General features: G+C 43.1%; 1 long non-coding RNA gene and 2 other non-coding genes across 4 annotated transcripts; all 3 read right to left on the minus strand.

The window, feature by feature from the left end:
• Positions 1 to 11: 11 nt before the first annotated feature.
• Positions 12 to 1,886, minus strand: LOC131105607 (uncharacterized). Of its 2 annotated transcripts, XR_009119964.1 has the most exons (4): positions 559 to 1,886; positions 373 to 490; positions 202 to 302; positions 12 to 116 (listed from the first exon to the last, which is right to left on the minus strand). It is a non-coding gene; the product is annotated as an uncharacterized LOC131105607 (long non-coding RNA). The 2 variants fall into 2 exon arrangements; XR_009119963.1 differs by having other exon boundaries at positions 373 to 1,886.
• Positions 1,887 to 9,546: 7,660 nt separating this feature from the next.
• trnai-aau (transfer RNA isoleucine (anticodon AAU)) lies at positions 9,547 to 9,620 on the minus strand. Its single transcript has one exon. It is a non-coding gene; the product is annotated as a tRNA-Ile (tRNA).
• A 584-nt stretch (positions 9,621 to 10,204) lies between these two features.
• trnaq-uug (transfer RNA glutamine (anticodon UUG)) lies at positions 10,205 to 10,276 on the minus strand. The gene has a single exon. It is a non-coding gene; the product is annotated as a tRNA-Gln (tRNA).
• Positions 10,277 to 17,449: the final 7,173 nt, after the last annotated feature.

The raw sequence follows: 17,449 nt of genomic DNA on the forward strand, positions 1-17,449 counted from the left end.
AACTTTTATTGGCACAGAGGACAAAGCCAGTGATTATCTTCCGCTTTCTTGAGATCGTCAATTTTTATTCCAACGCATTCCCCGTGAAACCACCGGTCACATATGTCACATTAAATCTGTCATAATGGGAAAAAATGAAACTGTCAAAATCAACAATTAACGTCCTGTAAATGTAATGTCATTCTGCATTATCAATCTTACCCAACCAGTATCACTCTTCACAGTCTATGTAGCTGTGGCAGCAGTAGATGTAGGTGGGTCTTTGGAGGCACAGATCACACACCAGGAATCCATTTGGAAAACTACAAAATCATTATATTTTCAATGAGTGCATTACAAATGTACCTTATAAATTGATGACCTATTAGCTACCTGATCCCTGCAGAAGTTCAAGGGCCATTGTTTTTCTTTCAGTTCTCATGCTGTCTGTCGTTGTAGAAAACATTATATTGGGGATCCTTAGAAACGTCTGAATAATTTCCTTTGCCATCTAGACATAATTTTGTTAATAGAGTAGGTTTCAAGTCCAATTATGCTCAATTGTATCCCGTAAATTACCTTGGCTACGATGACACCACAACTGCTTCCATCCTTTTGCAGTGGATGTTTCATCACCGCCCCTTCCCAATCAATATCAATCCAGTCTTTTGCTTTGTGGCGCACCCTTCTCATGTGCAGGTATTCCCTGGAAAAACATGTATTATTTTACATAATGTGAGTTGTAAGCATAAATATTTACTTTAGTTTTGTTTGCAGCCATTTTTGACGCCTTCTTTTCTGCAGCATATCCACTCGGATCTAACAGGTACACTGTTTTTTGTTCCACATGAACAAACTGAAATCATTACACAAATAACTGAGCAACGACTTCAAAAAATATCTGTGTACACCTACATGCAACTACACTGAGCACTAGGGAGAGGACTAGGGAGAGGACTAGGGAGAGGACTAGGGAGAATAGGTAACATATTGTATCAACATACTGTGTGACACCCCTTCACCAGATGGTGCCATCTGCTGTGCGTTAGAGGAAGCACAATCTGCTCCCTTTCTTGTTGGTCAAGACGCAGGGCTCACTGCAGCAAGCCAGAAGGCACAATTTGCCTCTTCTGCTGCTTCGTCAGTGTCTGGTGGAAAAGACGCATCCCGCTTCTGCTCCATGTCATCCTGTTTCCGTCCAGACCAAGGCAATCTCCAGTTTGTCTCTTAGTTGCACGTTATCCACCTGCGCTCCTGTGTCAATGCCATGTTTTTGTGTTGCCCTGTTCTGTTCTTGCCTGCAATCGAGTGTCATTCCTCGCATCCCGGGGTTGCGCCACAACACCACCATGCCAATACATTACAAGATGGATGAACAGACAGCAAACACACAAGTCAGGGCCGCAAGTGACAGTTAAACTGCCAAACCCCCCACAACATGCAGTAACGGTCTCATGAAAACCCCTTGACGTGGCCAAGCTTCCTTATTTCAAAAATGTTTTAATAAACAAGGTGAAGGAAGGGTTAATATTAATTAGAACCATACCTTTTTACAAGATACTCAAAGTGCTTCACAATGAAGTGAAGCCATTATCCATTCACTCCTCAGTTACACACAAGTGGTGGAATCAACATCCGTAGCCACAGCTGCCCTGTAGTACACTGCTGGAAAAATGGTTTCCAATTTACGCCTATGGCCTCTTCGACCACCAAGAAACATTCATTCACATTCATACACCAGTGTGGGCCGCTCTGGAGACAAGGTGGGTGAAGTATCTTTGTCAGGGGACACAAGAGCGACTACTGGGTGGAGGGAGCAAGGATCGAACCGCCAATATTCCAGTTTCTGGATGACTGACTAGCTCTACTTCCTTAGCCAATGACACCCAGCAAAAAATATCATCAAGGATTTGTTAAATGTCAAGTGACCCATAATAATTTAACCTATAATGTCCTCTTTTAAGAATTGCAGTCTGGCTTCTGTAGTGTCCTCTTTAGGACAAAAGATAATCTTTTGTGCGACAATGTGTAATTGCACCCCCAGCACAGCACTGAAAATGCACTGAAAACCCCGTGCAGCCACAAATTATCATGACAGTTAAAATTTTTACTTATTTGATTTACTTATGAGTTTTTCCTATGATTGTAGGTATGTCCTTGGGATCCTTAAAATCTTACAAAAGAAAATGCATTATTATTATCATCAGTGGTTCAAGTGGTCCATCATATAAATGTGGTCCAGTACCCCTTTCTTGTGGGCAGCAAGGTGGAGCATAGCCTCAATTACCTGAGAAATATGCAATTAATGTCTATCCATATATGTATATGCAGAGATACATACAAACACACACATGTATACCTCTCCAACCAGCCATTCATGAGGTCTGAGGGTCTGGAGCTCACTCTGGCGAATAAGGATACTAGATGCTACATTTTGAGAAGGGATGGCGGCCACAACAATCTCTGTTTCCTTTTTTTGCCACAATAAAGTTAACTGTAAAACATAAACAAAACTTTTTGGATTGATGAATACCATATTCAAGTTGTGCATTTTTGATAATATGCACACTGTTAGAATTACATTTCTATACAATATAATACTGCAATTACATAGATTCACATTGGCTTGCATTGAAAAAAGCTTACCTGTGCCTCGGTTTCTTTCCTCGGTTGTGTTTTTGAAATACTTTGACCTGGCAGACTTAGCAGTACTGCTGCGTTTATTCCAGGCCTCCTGATGGTCATCCTCTGGCATTAAATGAGAGTCTTTTCCTCTGTACAGTATTTCTATTGGTAAGTTGTGCTCGTTTAGATGTTCCACATACCGTCCCTGCAGTGCACTGTACATGATGTTCACAAATTCCGCTGGTCTTAAATGCCTTCTTCTCTGTAAAACAGAGTTTTTTTACCAGCCCAAACCACATCTCCACATAACAGTTGGTTTCTCTGCTTTTTTTGGTTTGATTAGTTTTTTTGACAGGCTTATCGTATCTTTTAAGATCGCCCAGTGCAATTCCACTCCAGAGAGGAAAGAGGCCCATGTATTTCCTCAAAAGAATGTCCACAACACCTGGGCAGAAGTATGCATTGGCCTGTCCATTTTTTTCTTGATGAGAAATGTCAGACTAAGCTTGGTCCCTTTTTTGCCAGAAGGCTTTGGTAAAGGGTGACTGATCCACAAACTAATTTGCTGATCCAGGGTCTCCCTTCTCACAGACCTCGGTCAGAGGCTCAGCTTTGTGGATCTTCATGACCTTCTGCAGATGCTGTAGACTCCCCCGAAGCAAGTTGTTTTCTTCTTCGCTGAAGAAAACAACGCACATATGATGAAAAATTTGTAGCGCTGTTTCAACATCTGTGCTGTTTTGGACAGCAGCAAAACAGTAGGTAGCAAATTCCTTAGATTTTTTGCATTTGGTTTTGCTGCCGATTGCCTGGCTAACAGCTTTTAAAATATGGGCTGCACAGAGATGAAGGATAGTGAAGGGTCGGTTGAAGTCACCTTGATGGTGGACAATGGCGTACACTTTTCGGATATATGCTGAGACGTCTTCTCTATTGAAGGCCAGTAAAACACTGTTTATAAGCGCCCAACTGAAGTCTGTCTCCACCTGACTTATTTTCCTTTTGGTGATGTGTGACAGCTGTCGATGAAAGTTCATGAGCCAGTGTGTTATTGAAGGGACGGCATGGTCATTTGTTATTACCTCCGAAACTGGCAAGGGGGGGTTTCCCATTCCTGGTAATACCAGAGCATAATATAGAATGCCACTTCCTGCTGTCATTCCCGTGTCACGAGCCTAGTAGATTTGGATTTGGCAGCTTTGACTTTGACTTTGACCACATTTTTTTACAATTAATTAAAAACAAAAGAGAGTGAAAATGCCACCGAAAAAGGGACCTGCTCCGGAGGAGTTTGAGGAGATCAGGAGCGCACTGGACTCCCTGAGTGCCAATGTTAGCATGGTGCTAACACAGCAGGAGCAGCTACTACGGAGGTTCGGAGCTATGGAGGAAGAGATGAAAAGACTGAGTGCTAGAGACGCCGAAAGGGAGCAAAGGATCTTGGAGCTAGAACAACGAGTGGACGATCTGGAGCAATATACAAGATTAAATGACATCATAATCACAGGTATCAAAATTCGTCCGCGCTCGTATGCTCGGGCTCTTGTACCTGAGGAGAGAGGGACCGGCGAACCGAGCGATTCTGAATTGAGCTCAGTTGAGCAGCAGGTGATGTCCCAGCTACACAACTTGGGAATTAAACTGGAAACGGAACATATCGAAGCTTGTCACCCCCTGCCTACACACTGAAGACCACCCGCAGTAATAATTAGATTCACCAACAGAAAGGAAAAAAACAGAACTGCTAAAACAAGGACGCAAACTTAAAGGTACTGATATCTACATTAACAAACACTTGACAAAACGGAACGCAGACATCGCAAGAAAAGCACGCCAACTAAAGAAACAAGGGAAAATCCAGCAAACATGGGTCAGGAATTGCAAGGTCTTCATAAAACAAAATGGATCACCAGAAGAGGCAAGAGTGATGGTGGTGAGGCAAATTCAAGATCTGGACAAGTATTAGGAAACATAATCAACACATCATACCATAATGACAGATACACATGGACAATCATCATCAAGTAAGCAACTACAATCATTAATTAGACAATATCAAAATATTGAATTAAACCCCTTTGAGAGCCAAGAGTATAGTGATTTAGAAAATGAAACAAATATAGACCCTGACAATAATCTTTTCAATAATATAAACATAAATAGCAAATACTACACTGCTGAACAATATAATCAATTAGATAATGAAGGCAAATTCAGTATAGTTCATTTTAATGCACGCAGTTTGCTTTCCAATTTTTTGAGTATTAAAAACTTCATAAGTGAATTTACACAGCCGTTCAATATTATAGCAATAACTGAGACGTGGTTAAGACCAGACATAGATAATCAATTTGACATAGAAGGATACGAATTCATTCATCTAGATAGGAAAAATAAAGGAGGAGGAGGAGTTGGCTTGTATGTGAACAGGAATCTAAATTATAAAGTCATAAATAACATGTCACTTACCATAGATAATTTAGTAGAAAGTTTAACAATTGAAATATTTAATGAAAAAGATAAGCGAGCACTTGTGAGTTGTGTATATAGACCACCATCAGCAAATATCGAACAATTTAAGGAATGGATGGAACAAACATACTCACCGAAAGATCATAAGAATTTATTCATATGTGGAGACTTTAATATTGATATTCTAAAAACCGGTCATGACAAGACAATAGACAATTTCGTAAACACAGTATATAGTATGCATTTGTACCCATCCATAACCAGGCCAACTCCAGTTACAACTCACAGTGCAACACTATTAGATAATATTTTCATAAACAATTTCACCAATAGCCTGGAAAGTGGGATCTTCTTGAGCGACATCAGTGACCACTTACCAATATTTTTATTATATGACACTAATTATAGAAGAAAATATTGCGGCACATCTAAAATATATTACAGAAGAATCAAAGATGACAACTCACTTAACAAATTGGAAAATGAATTGAAAGCAGTGAACTGGGATTTGGTATTATCAGATAATGATGTGGACAGTGCATACAATAGATTTCTGACTGTTTTCAATACTATATATAATGAGTGCTGTCCAATCAAAAAACATTGTATAAAAAAGAATAACAATCCATGTCCATGGATGACAAAAGGTCTTCAGAATGCTTGTAAGAAAAAAAATGCACTTTATAAAAACTTCATCAAACAAAGAACACAGGATGCTGAAAGTAGGTACAAATCATATAAAAACAAATGAACTTCCATTTTAAGGAAAAGCAAACAAGATTATTACAGTACCGAGTTAGGAAAAAGCAGAAATAATATGAAGGCTTTTTGGAGTATTCTAAAAACTGTGATAAACAAAGGAAAAAAATCCAATAATTACCCCAATTTTTTCCGTATTGCAGGCAAAGAATGTTTCGATAAAAATACTGTGGTAAATAAAATAAATTAATATTTTGTAAATGTGGGACCAACACTGGCCAGGGAAATACCAGATCCAGTACTCCCCTTAGGCTGGAAAGAAAATTTAACAGAACGTAATACCTCATCCATGTTCATATCCCCAGTCGAACCAAATGAAATTATACAAACAGTTAACAAATTCATCAGTAAGAAATCAACAGACTACAATGATCTCGACATGTCAACAATTAAATCCACAATTAAACATATAGCTTTACCACTGACACACATATGTAATTTGTCTTTCAGTTCAGGTGTATTCCCCAGCAAAATGAAAATAGCCAAAATTATACCAGTATATAAATCAGGTGACAAACAGGACTTTAATAACTTTAGACCTATTTCATTATTACCGCAGTTCTCAAAAATTCTCGAAAAGTTATTCAATAATCAATTGGAAAAATTTATGAACAAACATTCACTACTGTCCGATGCTCAATATGGGTTCAGATCCAAGCATTCAACAGCCTTAGCACTCATGGACACTGTAGAAACAATATCATCTGCTCTTGAAGAAAAAAATCACTCCATTGGAATATTTGTGGACTTGAGCAAAGCTTTTGACACCATAGATCATGATATTCTACTGAGGAAATTGGACAGATATGGAATAAGAGGATTAGCATTAGAATGGATTCGAAGTTACCTAGACCGAAGAGTACAGTACGTTAGTATGGAAAATTATAACTCAGAACATTTGCAAGTAACCTGTGGGGTCCCCCAGGGCTCTGTGCTAGGACCCAAATTTTTCTCATTATATATTAATGATCTGTGTCATGTGTCAGACTTTTTAAAACCAGTTCTTTTTGCCGATGACACTAGTTTGTTTTCCTCAGGAAAAAATCTTGATGAATTGATCCACAAAATAACATCAGAATTTTTCAAGATTAAATTATGGTTCGATTCAAACAAATTATCACTGAACATGAACAAGACAAAATGTGTATATTTTGGAAAGCAATTAAAAAACAAAGAGATTAAAATTTCAATTGGTGGAACAACAATCACACAAGTTAATGAAATCCGATTTTTAGGTGTAATTCTCGATAGCCAATTAAATTGGAAATCACACATTAACTACACAGCAAAAAAAATGGCAAAAAATGTTGCAATTCTCAGTAAAGCACGACATGTTTTAACCTATAAATCTCTTCACAATCTATATTCCACACTTGTAATGCCATATCTGACTTATTGTTCAGAGATATGGGGAAACAACTTCAAAACCAATCTGCAACCTCTGGTCCTCCTGCAAAAAAGAGCAATTCGGCATATACATAAGGTAGGTGTCATAGAGCATACTAACCCATTATTCCTCGAATCCAAACTGCTCAAATTTGCAGATATAATATCCTTGAAAACCTTACAGATCATTTACAAAGCTAAACATAAACTCTTACCAGGAAACATTCAAAGTCTGTTCAAGGAAAAAGAAATATCCTATCAATTCAGAAATCCAAACCATTTTAAATCTGAAAGTTACCGGACCACAAGAAAAGGTTTCTGTGTTTCCAATTGTGGAATAAAGCAATGGGAGAGTTTGCCGTCGGAAATTAAGGAGAGTAAAAGCATATCACAATTTAAACGAAAATATAAAGATTGGATTTTATCAAATTATAATAGCGACATCATAAGTTAGCCCAATTTCACCATCAGTAAAACGACACTAAAAGGTCTGACTACTTGATGCAGGTCATATTAGTTTGGAAACGTGTATATAAAGTTGTATTGCAGTTATGTTTGTCCTCAATATCTTATTTGTGTACATGTGCATGTGTGTGTATGCATCTATGTGTAGATGTGTATATATACATATGCATATGCATATGTATATGTGTTATATGTATATGTATGTATATATATATATATATATGTATATATATGTATATATGTATGTATATATGTGTGTATATATAAATGTATTTTTTTTCCCCCTTTCTCCTCTTTAAATGTTCTCCTCTTTAAATGTTACTCATTATTTTGTTTGCTTGGTTGTCGGTAGCCACAGGGGAAAAGTATTGTTGATTTTGGGGGGAAAAAAAAAAAACTGTCTACATTGGTGGCACTACTGAATTTAATGTAGTTGTAAATTCAATGACATGTGACACAGTACAAGATAAGTGTCTTATAAATATAAATATAAGTGGGAATGGTATTTTAATAGTGATCATTCTACTGTCTTGTCATCTCTGCTGGAATCTCTGATTGACTGATATGAGAAATGTAAGAATATTACCTTAATACCTTTGTAACTATACTAAATTGTTAGAGGTACCCAGGCTAACATGCATAAATATAGAGGTAGGGATTATCATTATTATTATCATTAATTATAATTATTATTAGTTATTACTTTACAAAAAATAGTAATAATGGACAGCAAGACATCATTGCTTCAAAAATTGGTGTGAGCACAGACCTAAAACCTTGCTTCCTAATGCACAAGACTAGACACACACAAACTAATAAACACGTCTAAAAACCTCAGGTAGGGTTTAACAAGAAGAAACTGATGTTTGGGTTGGTCACCTGTCCAGACACAGTCTCAAGTTCTTGTTTTTTAATGCATAAGATTAGACACATGCAATACAGTAAATAAGTAAATGTCACAAAAAAAAGTGGGCTAATAAATTGACACACAAAGACTGCGGATTTCAGAAAATAACAGATGAAATCTCTACACTCTACAAGAAGCAATGAAGTCTGTAAAATTAAATAATTAAAAATAAAAAATCACAAAAATTTTAACTATAATGATGAAAATGGTAATATTAATGATGATTATAATGATGGTAATAATGATAAAGATTATAACAATAATGATAATAATGATAATAATAATAATAATAATATTACAATAAAAATAATAACAGGGGAAACAAGACAGTGGCATGAACATGATTATATCCTGCAAAAAGGGGTAGGCATTTATAAGCTTTTGCTTCAGCCTACTCCTTTTGGGCTAGTTGAATATATATATATATATATATAGTTGAATACAAATGTAAATAATGGAAAGTTATATTTTGATTGATGTAAGAAATGCACTGTAATGATTCACATATTTGCCCAAATAAAGGGAAAAAAATATATATATATATATATATTTTTTTTGTTTTGTCGGTTGGCAGCCTTGATGGGGGTGTTTCGCAGTTGACTGGGTTGTGCGCTGTTGGTTATGGGGCCTGGGGGGTTTTGGGCTTTTGTCGCCGCCATGCTGTTTTCCTTGTGGTGGTGTACTGTTAGTTGTTGTCAACGGGGGCTTTTGTCGTTTCTTCACGGTCCGCATTCTCTGCACTCGTGGTCTGAAGAGGATAATGGGGTCCACTGCCCCCATTGATCTGCTCCTTGAGTCTTGGTGACCAAGAGGTTTTTTGCCGCTCTGCTTTGACATGCTGTTTTCTTTACCTTTCCCCGGCCTTGTCGAGGGTAGGTGGTGTGATGTCGGTTATGGGGGCCGGTAAGTTGCCGCCCTGGGCTTTTGTTGTTCCTGGAGCACATAAAGAAGAGTGGCTAGTACGGGGGTTGAACCCGTGACCTTGGCGTTATTAGCACCACGCTCTGACCAACTGAGCTAACCGGCCACTGGACACCATTGCAATATTTTATGTTTTTTTTAATTTTATGTACCCCGAAGCAGACTCAATCGGTACGCTGGGGTCTGAGGGCGATAAGTGGGTACCTGGTGGACACCTTGTTTGTGCTCTTGACAGGTATTTCGGGACAGTTTAACAATTGGCTTTTGATGGTGGAACAAGCTAAAACAAGGAAAACAAATTGTTTAGCGCGCCTGGGAGTGGGCCCCTTATTGCAAATAGTTCCCGCTGTGATTTCCGCCGAGTGTCCCTGATGAATACATCCACTGCTCCAGAAGCAGCCTCGGCTAATTGTCGGCCATTCGCCATAGCGCACCCCGAGGTTACAGAGGTCAAAGGTAAGCCCATATTCAGCAGCACACTGGCGAAAGGTAAATTTATGTGCATTACCGTTTCCACAGGTTCCCGCTTGGTACAACCCGGCATTAATATCTCTTGGTGTAATTCTACCTTACAGATGGATGCCTTCTTCCGGCCGATACTCAGGGCTGACCTCTGGTGGTGGTGCGGTGGCACACGGTGCAAACGTCTCCTTTTTGCCCTCAAAATACAAGGGCAACAGGACAATCCCTTGGTTCCACCAAGACTTGAACTTAGACCACTGGATTCAAAGTCCAGGGTGCTAACCATTACACCACGGAACCTGCAAGGGTACAGACAGCGCCAGGCCCTGAAGTACATCCTGTCAGATTACATTAGCGTTGATATAACTTCACTGAGGGTAATTTCTCTACGCCTTCGGGCTGGGGAAAAGGTCCTAACTGTCATTTGTGCGTACGTGCCAAACGGCAGTGCGGAGTACCCGGTCTTTTTGGAGTCCTGGTGACTCCGTCGTTCTACTGGGAGACTTCAACGTCCATGTGGGCAATGACAGTGTGACCTGGAGGGGCGTGATTGGGAGGAACGGCCTCCCTTATCTGAACCCGGGCAGTGTGATGTTATTGGACTTCTGTGCGAACCACAGTTTGTCCATAACTAACACCATGTTCGAACATAGGGATGTCCATAAGTGCACTTGGCACCAGGACACCCTTGGCTGCAGGTCTATGATCGACTTTGCAGTCGTGTCATCAGACCTGCGTCCGCATGTTCTGGACATGCGGGTGAAGAGAGGGGCTGAGCTGTCAACTGACCAGATTAAGGTTCCTTACGCTCAGGAGGCACTGGTTGAAATCCCACAGCTGGCATTTTCCTGGTCAGCTCCATTATCCACGACTGGAATGATTTGGCAGCAAAAGACTGTCAGATTGTACAAGACACCTGAACACCTTGAGAAGAAGATTAAGAGAGGTTTTGTTCTAATGAGAAGGGTTTGTTTGTTGACATTGTGACATACAAAAGAGGAACTCCCCGTCGGGGAATCGAACCCCAGTCTCCCGTGCGGCTGGCGGGGATAGTTCAGCTGAAACGAGCTAAATTTTCCCTATTCATTTCCAATGAGAGAGAAAGGCCACTATGAATGTAATATACTTTTGTCCATGAGTGGCGCTGTGGCCGCTTCTGCTACACCCACCCACCACATTCATCCTGAACTTCAGGTAGAAATTAATTCTATTAAGTTTCATTATTTCATATGTTATTTGTGTTTCTCAGAGATTGCTGCGCACCGTTCAGGGTTGCAGAGTCTTCTGCGGAGAAACACCTCAACTGGGATGCATGGCAAACAACTGACACAATTGTTACTGAGGCCACATCTGTGTGCCTCAGAATATCACCCGTTATACGGCACCTTCGCACAGTTCCTGTCGGCTGCCTTCTCTGTGGTGGACCAGGAAGACCTGCAGAGGCTCCAGGATGCATACGTCTTCTGTGGCATCCAGCCTGCAAATCCCACCAAGCAGCATATTCGTGAGCACTGCAGGATAAAGATTCCTCCGCCCGGGACGCTTATTCAGAGAGTGGAAGGGGTGTTGAAGCACTTTCACCTGACCACAGATCCGAATGGCATCCCTCTTTATAAGCCCTCCATGCTAAAGAGATGGAGGATCCAACGAGTCCACATTCTGCGCGGTTGCCTCAGTGATCCTGAGGTGGAAGGGGGCATACTGTACCGCCGTGGAGGAACGATACAGTTAAACCACGTGCCAGGTGAGCGTGCAGCAGTCCCCGTCTGGATCCCCATCAGAGGCACGTCGCAGCAGGAGGGCTACCACTTTCACCAGGCCAAATGGGTGACCGGCACGCAGGTCTCCCCAGAGCTGTTCCAGGCCCAGGCCATGACAGGAGTGTGTCGCTGGAACTATCAGCGTCTGCTGGACCTGAAACTGCCAGGCGTTTCTCTCCCGCCTGTTTTCAACCCTGCACTGATGTGCTCCCTGAATGCTGTTTCCAGACGGGTCTTTGGCGAAGAAAAGTACCCTGCTCTTCGTCTGGCAGCTGAAGACACCGGGGAGAGGTTTGGCCTGGAGTACAGGGAGCCAGAATGTTGTCCGGTCCCTTTAGACTGGGACAAACATAAAACCAAGAAGGACCCCGGCCACGCCACAAGTGCTCCTTCTCCAGGCATCCTGCCTGATCAGGGAGCTGGTCAGGGAGCAGACCCAGTGCAGCCTTCCTCCACACCTCCCACCAGGCTTTTCAGCTTTGTTCACCCTCTTCAAACTGCTACTGTGACTACGTCTAGTCGTGTGGCCTCTATCCCAGCATCTGACTTGGACAATAAAGCTTCTGTTTCTGAGCTTCAGCCACAGCCAGGTAAAAACCCAATCATGTGTCCCCTTGTTCTAATAGTGTTGCATCTTGTTTGAACCAAATAACAAATGTGTAACTCTTGGTTTTCTTTGCCTAGAGCCCACAAGAAGATTACCCATCCAATGTTCTCCGACTGCTGCCTGCACTGGACCAGTGAAGACTGGATGGAGAGTATTTGTGTTGGACCACAAGCGCTGGCCGTCTCCAAAGAAGTCGGCAATTGACGAGCTCCTTAATAAACACCGCGGGCACAAGGACATGATCAAGCTTGTGGTTTGGGAGTATGGCACTCTTGTCCACAAGTCCAGCAAAGACCCCAACAGCATGCTGCATCCAACATCAAAATTGCATATTCCCAAATACATGAAACACAACAGTAAATTTCTCAATACATCATCTTCACTAAATACCAGCCCAGAGAAGCTGCAACATACACAGCAGCTTTGGCAGTTGCTAAGCACTACCTCTGCTGTGCCTGTCGTGACACTGCCTGCAGCTATGGTCATTCCACCATCACCACCACCACCACCACCTGCTCATACCCCATTGGAGCAGGAGCAACCACCTCCCGTGTCAAAAAAACTCAAACAAAAACATGTCTGTGCTGTTGTCAACCAAAATCAAAATATCAAGGGGATGGGACATCAATACATGACTTTTATCAGCGGGGCCCTGTCAGATACTTTTATTGCGCCACAAAAGTGTGTGTTTTATTTCAAGCACTGGTATCAATATAAGCCTGATAGGAATAGTTTGTAATCATATAGGGATTAATTGGAAAAAAATATATTTTGTGGAGAAGAAAATGGTGACTTGACTGATGCTTAGACGGGATTCGGACACCTGACTTCATTTCTCCAAAGTCTCTCTGCTTGTCTGACATCCGTCTCGCATCCTGATTGGCTGGCAGCAAATGTCAACAACACAAGCGCGGCCCGCGCTTGGCAAGTGAGAATTCTACCACTGAACCACCAATGTCACGTGGGGACACACTGTAAGAGAACAAAATTCAACTGTCAAGTGGATGAGCCTCTGCAAAGTGGCGCTGAATGACAAAACATCACAATGTCATACTCTTTGGATTCAAGCACCTTCTGGCGTAATGGGATCCACAACAATCATGTCAGCTGTGGATGCAACGTCAATTCGTTCTTGAAGGGCAAGTGACAAAAAGAAGTACATGGTTGACAAATCAGCTGCCAAAGTTTCACTGACCAAGCACCCAGGCACTGCTGGAATTTGAACCCACGATCTCCTGTTTACTAGACAGGCACTTTGACCAGCTTAGCCACAGTGCCAGCAGTTCATCTGGTACCAACACAAAAACAGTTCGCCAGTGGGGAAAAATGTTCATACAAGGGAGGGAGTCCAAAGTCCAACACATGTGTGAATTGAGAGTCCCTGGGTGGGCTCGAACCACCAACCTCTCAGTTAACAGCCAAACGTGCTGACCAATTGCGCGACAGGGAGTACAACAGCATGACTGCAGTAAGGTTTCACTAAGTGCTGTCCACCTTAACTCTCGGGTGGTCCGGTCTGTTACGTTTCAGGTGTCATTCTGAATACTGCCCTTTCGCAGGAAAAGAGCCTTTGTACTTTTTCAACATGAGCTCTAAAGAAAGGTATAAGCTAAGATATACTGCATTGGCCGGGAACAGGACCCGGGCCTCCCGCTTGACAAGTGAGAATTCTACCACTGAACCACCAATGCCACGTTTGGAAACACTGTCGGAGAACAAATTAAATTGTTGAGTGGATGTGCCCCTGCAAAGTGGCGCTGAATGACAAAACATCACAACACACGCATGGGATGCCAGGGGAGGCCGAGTACTAACAGAGCTGAGCGAGAGGGCATAAGAAAAAAATTTGTGACCTTGTGGTGGTTACCCGGCAGCACCAAGGATATGGTGCACGTCTGATGCGTAATGCATGCCAGGTGATGTTCATCTAGCGAGCGGACATTCTTGTGGGGGACAAGCTCAACAGTAGGAATGTTGAGAGAACTGACCAGTCCGCCATCAATGAAGTTCTCGTCCGCCCCAGAGTCAATTAATGCTGTGGTAGGAGAAGCTTCCCCCGCCCAGGATATCGTACCTTCCACCTGAAGTCGGCCCACCAAAGCGGATGACGCAGCCGGTGTGGTTGGAGCGGGCAGTGCCAGCAGCTGGGGAATATCCCTGGTGGAGGAAGAGCGTTGGCGTGCTGGGCGAACTGGACAGCGGGAAATTGTGTGTAGGACTCCCACAGTACAGGCACAGCCACAGGCGTGGACGGTGACTCCTCTCCGCTGACGAAAGGCGACTGGCTCCCAGTTGCATGGGGACGACACTCCCAACGTCATCAGACGGCGCTCCGTGTTTTGTCACGGCTGGTGTGTGTTGCTTTTTGTTGTTTTCTTGCCTGAAAGGACTTCTCGCTCGACCCAATTTTACTCTTGGCGAAACACTGATAATCCAGAACATAGCCTTAAACTGCAGGTGCATTAGTTGGAGGGCTCGTGCCCACCTGGTCACCTGAACAGGGACTTGAATCCCGGACACTCAGATCAAAAGTTTATTGTTCAGGTGATTGGCTCAACCTTTGTCTTGTCTGACCATTAACTCTTTTTTTCCAGAAGATATTAGGCTTGTCCATGTGGGCAGTTTAAGACCTCCGTCGATCTTGGAGGTGGCAATTTCGGGACAGGGGCTTCTTCATCTCTGCAAGGTCAAGTACAGTATGCCAGAAGATTTTGCCTTGTGAGTTGTCCTCATTCATCAAGCGCCTGGAAAGCTCAGTTGGTAGAGCATCAGACTTTTAATCTGATTGTCCATGGTTCAAGTCCCTGTTCAGGTGGAGAAGAGTAGACCCCACATTACCAGCATGGGGACATACCATACCAAGATGAGAACACCCTGGGCCAGGTACACAGCAACATATGTGGCAGAAACACAGCTTCACCCTGGCCCCTCTTTTAGCCTCTACTGAAAAAGCGGAACACCACCTTTGCAGCTGAAATCGCTCAGTTGGGCGAGTGCGAGAATTAAGATTTAAAGGTCCGTGGTTCAAGCCTGGGTTTGAGCACAATCCCTGTTTACGTTGCGACTTTGCCAATAGTTTGAAAATGCTTATTGGCAGGCTGAAAGGACCTTAACTTCATTCATCAAAGGGCCACCCCTCCAGACAACGTTAGAGGAGGTTACAAGCCAAACCTGTCAAGCCGTGATTGTGATTTCATGTTTTGTTGAAGAAAAGCCCATAATTTGTGGAACAATTTTCCCTACAAGGGAGAAACATTTGTCGATTTGGACAATTGTCAATATGCCCCCACTTTGGACGCATCGTCTTGTGTCATTGTTTGGCAACTGCTTCACCAGTCCCCTTAAAGGGCTCACCCTTCATAGTGTAGTGGTTAGCACGTTTGCCTTACATGCAAAAGGTCCCTAGTTGGAAACTGGGTGGAAGCAAGGCCGTTCAATTCCTTCTTTCACAAAAAAATCAAGGTGACACATGGGAACAAGGATATGTGCTTGATCCCTGAAGGTGTGTACACGGGCATCTGTCCCCAGTTTGGACACACAATCCATATTTCCCGGATGACTGATCGGGTGCGTCACTGGGCTGCACGAAGGGGCTTATCAGAATCAGAATCAGAAAAGGTTTATTGCCATGTATGATCAAACACATACTAGGAATTTGTTTTGGTGTAGTAGGTGCACACACATCTATTAAAAAAGAATGAGAATACAAAATATGAAATACAAAATATGAAGATACAAAATATACAGAATAACAGTATAAATATATGTACACAGTCTGTTTTTGTTTGTTATTCCGGAAGTGCAGTCTGATTGTTTTTCCTAAGAGTCCAAACTGAGCGTTAATGTAACGTATACAATGAAAGTGTCAAAGTGTCAAAGTGGCAGGATGAGGCAGAGGTGGGGTGTGAAGAGTGTCATGTGGGGTTCCGGGCCTTGTTGATGAGGCTGACAGCAGACGGGAAGAAACTGTTCTTGTGGCGTGAGGTTTTGGTCCTGATGGACCGCAGCCTCCTGCCAGAGGGGAGCGTCTCGAAGAGTCTATGTCCGGGGTGAGAGGGATCGGCCACAATTCTTTCTGCACGCCTCAGGGTCCTGGAGGCGTACAGATCCTGGAGGGATGGGAGATTGCAGCCAATCACCTTCTCTGCTGACCGAATGACACGCTGCAGCCTGCCTTTGTCCTTAGCAGTGGCAGCAGCGTACCAGATGGTGATGGAGGAGGTGAGGATGGACTCAATGATGGAGGTGTAGAAGTGCACCATCATTGTCTTTGGCAGGCTGAATTTCTTCAGCTGCCGTAGGAAGTACATCCTCTGTGAGCCTTCTTGATGAGGGAGCTGATGTTCGGCTCCCACTTGAGGTCCTGGGAGATGATGGTACCCAGGAAGCGGGAGGACTCCACAATGTCAATTGTAGAGTCACAGAGGGTGATGGGGACAGGAGAGGCTGAGTTCTTCCTGTTGTCCACAACCATTTCCACTGTTTTTAGGGTGTTGAGCTCCAGGTTGTTCAGGTTGCACCAAGTCGCCAGATGGTCAACCTCCCACCTGTAGGCGGACTCGTCACCGTCAGAGATGAGTCCGATGAGGGTGGTGTCGTCCGCAAACTTCAGGAGCTTGACAGACTGGTGACTGGAGGTACAACTGTTCGTGTACAGGGAGAAGAGCAGAGGAGAAAGAACGCAGCCCTGGGGGGATCCGGTGCTGATGGTTCTTGTATCGGAGAAGTGTTTCCCCAGCTTCACACACTGTTTCCTGTCAGACAGGAAGTCTGTAATCCACCTGCAGGTGGAGTCAGGCACGCTCAGCTGGGAGAGCTTCTCCTGGAGCAGAGATGGGAGGATGGTGTTGAATGCAGAGCTGAAGTCCACGAACATGATCCTAGCGTAGGTTCCTGCGGAGTCCAGGTGCTGGAGGATGTAGTGGAGGGCCAAGTTGACTGCATCGTCTACAGACCTGTTGGCTCTGTAGGCAAACTGCAGGGGGTCTAGGAGAGGGTTGGTGATGACTTTGAGGTGAGAGAGCACAAGGCGCTCAAAGGACTTCATGACCACGGAGGTCAGGGCGACGGGTCTGAAGTCATTAAGTCCTGTGGTCCTTGGCTTTT

Source organism: Doryrhamphus excisus, chromosome 17 (genome assembly GCF_030265055.1).
Source record: "Doryrhamphus excisus isolate RoL2022-K1 chromosome 17, RoL_Dexc_1.0, whole genome shotgun sequence".
Taxonomy (NCBI): domain Eukaryota; kingdom Metazoa; phylum Chordata; class Actinopteri; order Syngnathiformes; family Syngnathidae; genus Doryrhamphus; species Doryrhamphus excisus.